A 10,389-nucleotide genomic window follows, 5' to 3' on the forward strand; every position below is an offset into this window, starting at 1 on the left:
AGAAAACTCTAAATGCCCATCATCTAGTGAAATGATAAATGAAATGTGGTATCTTCATATACTGGAATATTAGTTGGCAATAAAAAGGACAAATTATTTTTACATATTACATCCTAGATGAAGCTTGACAACATTAGGCTAATGAAAACAGCCAACTTCAAAAGGCTACCTATTATTTCATTTCATTTATATGAAAGTTCTAAAAAAGGCAGATGTGTAGAGACAAAAAGCAAATTAGTGGTTGGTTTCCTGGGGAGGGGAATAGAAGTGGGAATCAATTGTATGTTGGCCCAGGGAAATTTTGGGGGTGATTAAGTATTCTTAATTTTGACAATGTCTGTACAATTGTATACATTTAATAAAAATATTTAAACTGTACACTTACAATTGTTGAATTCTATAATAGGTAAACTGTATCTTGATAAAACTGGAAAATAAGAAGTAGATGTTGAACAAGTGGATAGTATATCTCTTGTGTCTGGGGGGAGGAAACAACATCTGACAGGGACATTTTGACCTGCTTGACAGGTATGCTGATATGGTAAAAAAAAAAAAGTGCGTCAAATTACTGTAGCAGAACACTTGGTTATAATCATCCTGTTCCCTCTGATTTAACTCCACACTTAGTAAAACCCTCCTGAAAGAGCATTTTGCTTTGAATGTAGATTATTATTACTTTGGAAACAAATAGACTGACCCACTAACACATGCTTTCCAGTAAATATGGTGTTTTATTTCTCCTTACAAATTTATATACTGATATTCATATGTAATATGTAAATCATATATTCATAAACTCATGTAAAAACCATATGTATGGTGGTCTTTTGAAATTGACTGACTGGGTGACAAATGAATATCTGCAACGGATACTTGTTGAATGAATTAATGATACAGGAAGTATAGAAAAACATTTAATACAAAGATACAATCTTGGGCTATTTCATTAATTGTTACTTTAATGACTCTTAAGATTTTGTCACAAACAATTCTAGGAAATCAAAATGAGATGATATATACAGAGGCTCATTATAGCTTTATCTTTTCTTAACATGTGTATATTTAGGGACACCTGGGTGGATGAGTCAGTTGTGTCTGACTTGTGATATCTGCTCCAGTCTTGATCACAGGTTCATGAGTTCATGCCTAGCTTTGGGCTCCATGCTGGGTGTAGAGCCTACTACATTTAAAAAAAAAAAAAGGAGGAAATGAAATCTTGCCATTTGCAATGATGTGGCTGGACTAGAGGGTACTATGCTAAGTGAAGTAGGTCAATCAAAGAAAGAAAGACAATTATCATATGATCTCACTGATATGTAGAATTTAAGAAACGAAACAGGATCATAAGGGAAGAGAGGAAAAAAATGAAACAAGATGAAACCAGAGAGGGAAACAAACCATAAGAGACTCTTAATTATAGGAAACATAACAAGGGTTGTTGGAGGGGAGGAGGAAGGAGGAATGGCACACCTGGGTGATGGACATTGGGGAGGGTATGTGTTGTAATGATCACTGAGTATATATAAGACTGATGAATCACAGACCTGTACTCCTGAAACAAATAATACATTATATGTTAAGTAACTGAATTAAATAAAATTTTAAAAAAGAAGGAACCTAATGTGTATTTGTTTTAAAGTTATAGTGATGATAATTATGAGATGTATAGCCCCCTTAAAGAATTAATTCTTGGAGTTACTTAAATATTATATATTTATTATATATAATAAAAACAAATAAAATCAATAGCAATAGATTTTAAAAAGAAAAAAAATAATGGAGGGCGCTTGGATGACTCGGTCATTTGTGTCTGCCTTTGTCTTAGGTCATGATCCCAGCATCCTGGGATCCAGCCCTGTGTAGGCTCCCTGCTTAGTGGGACACCTGCTTCTCCCTTTCCCTGTTCCCCCTTCATGCTTTCTGTCTGTCTCAAACAAAGAAAATCTTAAAAAATAAATAAAAGGAAAAATTAATGGAAATTAAGGTTCTAAAGTGTTCTACACTAAGCAAGTCTGGTAAGCATATAAATCTTAGAGATCTTGAGGGAATAATAATGAGACATTATAAAACTAAATATAGAAACAACAGTTGTAGGTGTGCTTGTTTTAACGCTAAGTGGGTTGGTGCCTCTTTTCTTTGAGTGGTTCCTTTGCTAACCCATAGCCTCTTCTTCAAACCCATGTCTTCTAAGCCCAGGGTCACTGGGCAACACAATCTCTGACCCCAGTGGAGGGTTCTCTGAGAGAGGAAAAACATGCCCAAGAGTTACTGATAATCAGAGATTTAAAAACAGAATATAACTAAATACCGCTACTTAATTGGATTTTCATCTAAGAAGTTAATGAGGTAGAAGCAATGGGGAGAAAGAAGGAGGGAGGGAGGAAAGGAGTCCCTACTTTAATGGCTCCCTCTGCTCTACAGATCTTCTAGTCAGGACTCCCCAGGGAAGAGGGTCCCAAAGGAATATCGAAGACATTTACTCTCTCTAGAGGGTATGAATACTGTTCCTTCACTCAGGGAACAGAGAACTACTGGGTCTAGATTTTCAGACCTGAGTGGATGAGTCTGAGAAAGAGGAGTGTTTGGCTTTCTTGGTCCCAGAACCTGGCTCTTGAGTTCCACAGCATCTAAAAGCAACGGAAACAGAGGGTGGATGTGGAGCCTGGCTTTCAACCCAAGTTGGCCATTTCCCTTCAGTCTGATCTGTAAATGCTTCCTGTCTAGAGTGCTTTCTTTTTCTAATCTGCTGGGTTGTACACACCAGAGGAAGGTGGGAATGTGGGAACTGGCTCTATTTGAACTGGGCTAATACTGCCTTAGTTGACTCCATGGTACTTTCTTAAGATAGTCTCTGATTAATGAAGCTCAACCTTAAAACCTTAATGGTGATTGCATCTGTTCTGTCATATTGCAGATATAACTGCTACTCCGAGATTAAATTTCGTATTGAAAGAAGATGGTTGTTGTGAATATTGGTAACCGTCTATTGCATTTCCTTACATTAACCATTATCTTTCCCATCCAGTTTTACTGTGTTTTCAATACACAATTCTGTTTTCAGTTGTTTGGCTGATGATGGAGAAGGCAGTTTTGCAAGTCATTTGCAGCAATAGGTCATGTCAGAACTTCTGCAAGTCCAACGAACAGATAGAATGTGTGGAAATAAAGACTCATTAAACCAAACTATTAGGATCTAGAATGATTTTTTTTAACAAGAATGGGTAGGATCAGATTAGGGACTTCATATACATTAAAGTATTAGTCCTCACAAGAATTGTAAGATATATGCTATGTATACAGATACAGAGATTCAGAGATTTCTTTTCAGTTATCCAAAGTCACAGAGCAAGGTGTAGATTAAACTCAGATATAGGCACTGTAAGCTATATTCACAGACCTCTATTCTATTCTGCCTCTAGTGTTATCTCTATTTTTCTTCCGAAGAAACAGGAAAAATAAACAAAAGACTTAACTCATGTCACACATTGATTAGTGACAGACTTGGATTGACTCCCTTTTATAGCAACAGAAGTCTTTCAGTTTCCAGTGGGTTCTCTGAAGATATTAGTTTTGGGGGAAGAGTTCATCTCAGCAAGGCCATTCTTTGCTCTTTCAGGACTGACCAGGCATGGAGATGAGGAATCACACTCCTGTAACCATGTTCCTCCTGATGGGAATCCCTTACACAAAAGGGCTGGAAAATGTGCTCTTTGTCTTCTTTCTGACCTTCTACCTGCTCACTCTTCTGGGGAACCTGCTCATTCTTCTGGCCATCCTCACTTCCTCCACCCTGCACACTCCCATGTATTTCTTCCTGGGAAACCTGTCTGTGTTTGACATCTTTTTCCCTTCCGTGAGTTCCCCCAAAATGATGCTCTCCCTCATGGGGCAAAGCTGTACCATCTCTTACCAGGGCTGTGCCTGCCAACTCTTCTTCTACCACTTCCTGGGCTGCACTGAGTGTTTCCTGTACACCGTGATGGCCTACGACCGTTTTGCAGCCATCTGCCACCCCCTGAGATGCACAGTCATGATGAACCCCCGAGTCTGTGCCGTCATGACACTAAGCACCTGGATAGGGAGCTGTCTGCATGCATCTGTCCTCACGTTCCTCATCTTTAAGTTTCCCTACTGTGGCCCCAATGAGGTGCACATTTGCAATATCCCAGTGGTGCTGCCCCTGGCCTTTGCAGACACCTCTCTAGCTCAGACAGTGAGCTTCACCAATGTAGATGTTGTGGCACTCTTGTGTTTTTTTCTTATCCTCGCTTCTTATACTCACATTGTTCTCTCCATATTGAAAATCAGCTCCTCAGCAGGCCGGCGCAGAGCCTTCTCCACCTGCAGTGCCCACCTGACTTCCATCCTGCTCTTCTATGGGCCCGTGGTCCTCATTTATCTCCGGCCTGCCTCCAGCCCCTGGCTGGATTCTATGGTTCAGGTGTTGAATAATATTGTTACCCCTTCCCTGAATCCTTTAATATATACCTTGAGAAACAAGGATGTGAAGTTGGCTCTGAGAAAAGCACTAATCCAAGGAGTACCTACTTGTCGGGCATAACCTTTCAGGTCATGCTCTGTCCCTACAACTTGGTCTTACATTTATCGGGGCAACTTGTCCCTTAGAGTTGGAGTGATTGCCAGTGAAGTTTGGGATAAGTAGGTGAAGTTGAAAAGATTCTGGTATGATTTATGTGTATATATATGTTTATATAATTGTTTACTCAACAAAATCTTTTTTTCGTCTCTCTTTTTAAAAAATTTTTTATTTTTTTTAATAAACATATGATGTATTATTAGCCCCAGGGGTACAGGTCTGTGAATCATCAGTCTTACATACATCACAGCATCACCATAGCACATACCCTCCCCAGTGTTCATAACCCAACCACCCTCTCCCTACCCTTTTATCCCCGGCAACCCTCAGTTTGTTTTGTATGATTAAGAGTCTCTTATGGTTTGTCTCCCTCCCGATCCCATCTTGTTTCATTTATTCTTTTCCTACCCTCCAAACTCCCCACATTGCATCTCCACTTCCTCATATCAGGGAGATCATATGATAGTTGTCTTTCTCTGATTGACTTATTTTGCTAAGCATAATACTCTCTAGTTCCATCCACATCATTGCAAATGGCAAGATTTCATTTCTTTTGATGGCTGCATAGTATTCCGTTGTATATATATATACACCACATTTTCTTTATCCATTCATCTGTTGATGGACATCTAGGTTCTTTCCATAGTTTGGCTATTTATTCAACAAAATCTTTTATAAGGCTTACTAGGTGCCAAGCACTATTCTCTGCACTTTACAAATACTGAAATATGTAATTACCATAATTATCACATGGAGTAGATAATTGATTATGATAAATGATCCCAATTTACTGAAGAGGATTTTAAGGCATTGAGAGGTAAGATACTTCCAGTGTCACAAAATTAGAAAGATGTTGAGCTAAGATATGAAAGGAATGGTCCTTACCTGGTGCTGATGTTGCCTCTGTATTGTAAGGATTATAACATAAATATGTATTTCTTCCAGGAACTTCTTTTCAATTAGTTTTCAGTGTATAGGTCTTTCAATTCTTTGGCTAAATTAATCCTGAGGTATTTTATTCTTTTAGATGCTGTTATAAGTGGGGTTGTTTATTCAATATCCATTTGGGATATTTTCATTGCCAGTACATGGAAATACAGTTGATTTTTTATATTGATCTATCTTGCAATCTCCCTGAACTCTTTCATTAGTTCTAATAGATTTTTAGTGGATTTTGTTGTATTTTCTATATACACAATCATGTCACAGGCAAATAGAGACACTTTTACTTTTTCCTTTCTCATACAGATGTGTTTTAGTACTTTTTCTTGCCTAATTTCCCTGGCTAGCAATTCTAGTACAATGTTGAATGGAAGGGCTAATAGTAAGCATCCTTGTCTTGTTCTTCACATGGAAGGAATGTATCTAGTCTTTTACCATAAAGTATGCTGTTGACTGTGGGTTTTTCATGCATGTTCGTTATCCCATTGGGGAAGTTTCTTTCTATTCTTAGTTTGTTGAGTGTTTTTTATTATGGAAGTGTTTTGCTATTGTCAAATGATTTTTCTGCAGCTATTGACATGATCTAGTGATTTCTGTTTTTTTTTTTTTTGCTTTCTTGTTTATTTTATAACATTTTACTAGAATGATAAATGACAACAGATTTAAAAGAATGAAGCTTTTGGCAGACTATAGGACATTCACCTAAGAATACATTACTTTGGAACTTTTGTTACTTTCTTAATATATTTTTTATCATGTTATATTAGTCAGCATAGAATACATCATTAGTTTTTGATACAGTGTTCAATGATTGATTAGTTGTACATAACACCCAGTGCTCCTCACCACATGTGCCCTCCTTAATACCCATCCCCCAATAACCCCATCCCCCATTCCCCTCCCTTCTGTAACCCTCAGTCTGGTTTCTGGAATCCAGAGTCTCCCCCATTTGTCTCCCTCTCTAATTTCTTCCCATTCAGTTTTCCATCCCTTCCCCTGTGGTCCTCCACACTATTCTCACTTGCTTTTTAATATGGAGCATTATATAAATTGATTTTCAGATATGACTGCAAAGTTGCATACCTGGGATAAATCCTCATTTGATCACAGTGTATAATTCTTTTGACACATTGATGGATTTGGCTTGTGAGTATTTTCTTGGGGATTTTTATATCCACATTTATAAGAAATGTTGACTTGTAGTTTTGTTTTTTTTGTGATATCTTTGGGTTTGGTATCAGGGTCATCTAGGCTTCATGGAATGAGTTAAGAAGTGTTCTTCCCTCTTCTATTTTTTGGAAGCATTTGTGAAGAATTTTATTTTTTCTGGTATATGGGTCACTTTTCCTGTTTCTTTGTCATAATTTTGTTGTTGTTGACAACTGGACATTTTAGCTAATATATTTTATTGTCTATGCTGGGTCCAGAGCATGTTATTGGTATTTGTTTATTCAGGGAGCGGCTGGGTAATTTTGGTGAAGTCTATTCCTCTGCCTGCAGTGTGAAACCTCTGCTGTTGTTCCTCAGGGTAGGGTATGGCCTTGTAGGGGCCCAAAGTTGTCCTCACACTACATTGGCATTGGCAGGGCTCATTCTCATGGTGTCTTTCCCTGGCCACACCCAGCTGTAGAGCTCCACTAATTTCTGACTGATTGCTTTATTGTATTTCAACAAGGTCTGGGCACCTAAATTTCTTTAAAAATGAATCCAATCTTATTTCAGTTCCTCGAAGGTGTAGTTCCTTGAGGTGCGGGTTTGAGATTTGTCCTGACCCCAGGCAGGTGTCTTTTGCTTGTCTTTCCCCTGTTTGATTCTCTCCCCACACAGAATGTCTGAACCAGAGCTCCATTGCTGGGAGTGGAGACAGTGGTGTGCTTCTCTCTTAGGCCTCTACTTCAAGAGCTTCGAACTCAGTGGAAATGGGAGATGAGCAGTAGCCTCACATCATCTCAGCTTGTACCTCTTGGTGTGGAACCATCGTCTTACCACCCACAGCAAAGTCAGTCAGGGCCCCAGTATTCTCAAGATAGAGCCTCTGTTTTCATCAGCGGGAGCTGGGCAGAAGAAGGGAGCTGTCATATTTGTCCACACTCACCTGAAACTTTGCCTCAGCAACACGTAGTTGGTGACAGGATGAGAAATGCTGACATCCTGCCCCTCCCAGGAAGATAATCTTTTACTGGGAGCTGGGGAGAAAGAACCCGTTCTTGGCTGCACCAGTCTGGAGTAGACTTTCTGTCACACTGGACTGGATAGGATGGTGGAGAGCAGATCTCTGTTCCAATACTGCAGATATTCTCTGTTTTTACCAACTTATAGTACAGTTTCTTAAATTATCATTATTTTTGCCATTTACCCTTAGGACTACTTTCAGAGACTTTGTATATTTTATTATAATTTTTATCAGTTTTGCTGGGCAGAGATCCACTGTCCTGCTAGAAACCCCTCCTCACAATAAAATGTTAATAAGCATATTTTTAAAGGCTGCATGATATTCCATTTTATCAATATAATCATAATAATTCATGTATAACCAACCTTAAAATATGATTTATTTTTCCTCATTAGCCAATACCCTACGTGAATACTTTTGTGCTTACAGTTTTCCCCACATTTCATAGTGTTTTTAGTTGTGGTATTACTGGGTCAAAGAATATAAGCTGTTTTGTTTGTTTTATGCACCCTGCCAAAATACTTTACAGAGATGTCTTATAACCATCCCCCCAAATATATATTCCTTTCAGTATACTGTCACAAAATTTGTTAAGTTAGTAATTCATTGTTGGAATGTTCATTGTTATTTCAAATGGGGCCGTATAATTTTATATATTTATTTGAAAAAACTTTTTAATATAGGTTTGGGGAATTCTCTTACTATTTTGTGTTTTTCAGAAATTGAGAATATTAACGTTTCATATGTTCACTCATTTTGTTATTTTTTATTTTTTTTAAAGATTTTATTTATTTATTTGACAGAGAGAGATCACAAGTAGGCAGAGAGGCAGGCAGAGAGAGAGAGAGAGAGAGAGAGGAGGAAGCAGGCTCTCCATGAGCAGAGAGCCTGATGTGGGGCTCGATCCCAGAACCCTGAGATCATGACCTGAGCCGAAGGCAGAGGCTTAACCCACTGAGCTACCCAGGTGCCCCTCATTTTGTTATTTATCTTTTGTTTTCATTTGCAGTATTTTATGTACAGAATTCTCTGTTTTATATGTAATGAAATTTTTCAATCTTTTTTCTTTGTTTTTTATTCTTTTTCCTTATTTGCATAAACCGAGAAGTTTTTGGTACTCCTTTTAAATAAATGTTTAATAATGAATTCTAGGTGTTCTTTTTAGACAATAAATTCATTAATGTGCTTGGAATTTGCTTGATTAAAATTTGAAAATTTAATTTCTGTTTATCTTCCTGAGAGCTAACCTGTTGTCGTATTATCTATTATTTAGATGCATTCCCAATATTAATCTATCTGTGAGCTCTTAGGATAAACTAAATAGTCATTGATACTGGCTTTTCAGTATTTGCTTAGGTTTCATTTGTTTGAACTTTATTCAGAGATTCACATCTATTTTAACTATGGATTTGGTGGCATGTTTTTAAAATTAATTTTTAGTCTCATCTGTTACCTTTATAAAATAAATCAGGTAAACGTACTGATTAAATTTTGTGTGCTATAGAAAAGAGAACACAGGAGGATTATCTTTTTCTTAAAATAGTCTATAACATCATCTGGCTGTAATGTGATTTTTATAAGTAATTCTTAGAAAATGTTTTTCTTTTTCTTCATAACCATTAATCTATTCAGATTTTCTATTTTTCTCTTGAGTTGTTCTTGTGATGAATACTTTCCTAGTGAAAATTTCATTTTATCAATTCAGTGACTTTCAGACTAGCTACTTTAAATCACCTTGAGTCTGTGAGATTAGAGATTATAATTTAAAAATACAGTTCCTGTGTGCCATCCTCCAGAGATGCTGATTCATAAAGTCTGAAGAGAGGACCAGAAATCCCCATTAGTAAAAGCACACTCAGGGGATTAATTTGGGCTTTCAACTTTATCAGAATAACTACATTAACTTTTTTCCTTGTATCTCTTATTATAATCTCATTCTCACTATAATTTTTGTTTGCACTTTCTTTCTGTCTACATAATTAGATTTGCCAAAAGTTTGTCTTTTATTCAGTTATGTGCTGAATGAAAACTTTTATATTCATTTATTAGTTGTCTGGACATTTGATTTTGAGGTGAAGGATGTTGGGTTGTCTCTTTGTGAATCATCCATTCCAATATCATTAATATATCTTTTTTTTTAAATTGGGTCTTTTCTCTTGCTTTGTATAAAATTGTACATATGTGTATGATGTTTTACCCACAAGATTAATTATAAAGGAGCTGTAGGGTTTTTATAAACTTTGTTTTTTGAAAATTATTATTTTATACATTAGTTGTTAGAAAATATGAATGACATGTTTTCCATTTTGGAATTGATTAAAGATATTTTTATATTCTCACAAGTAATCAAGTTGTACTTCTGTCTACATATACCAGCATCAAAAACAGGCTTGTTATGTACCAAATTTTTTAACATCAATTTAACTATCAGATTTTTTTTCAAACTTCACTTGTTTCTTGTTTTAATATTTCCTGAAACTATACTATTTAATGGCTTTAGTATACAAAATTATAACAATATGCAACCTGGGGCATAAAAATTATTAATACTCCTACTGTAATTGAGGAGGGGGAAAAAGCCTTCAAATTTTACCATTGGATTTCTAACTGGGAATTTTTCTTACTTTCTTTTTATCTTGACTAAGTTTCTCTTGATCTAAACTTGGTATCTCTCTGA

General features: G+C 36.6%; 1 pseudogene across 1 annotated transcript; it reads left to right on the top strand.

Annotated features, from left to right (window-relative positions):
• Window positions 1–3,628: 3,628 nt before the first annotated feature.
• Window positions 3,629–4,561, top strand: LOC309841024 (putative olfactory receptor 10D4 pseudogene; annotated as a pseudogene). The gene has a single exon. The product of its transcript is annotated as a putative olfactory receptor 10D4 pseudogene (transcript).
• The last annotated feature ends 5,828 nt before the right edge of the window (window positions 4,562–10,389 follow it).

The sequence above is a fragment of the Mustela nivalis genome (genome assembly GCF_964662115.1).
Source record: "Mustela nivalis genome assembly, chromosome: 9".
Taxonomy (NCBI): domain Eukaryota; kingdom Metazoa; phylum Chordata; class Mammalia; order Carnivora; family Mustelidae; genus Mustela; species Mustela nivalis.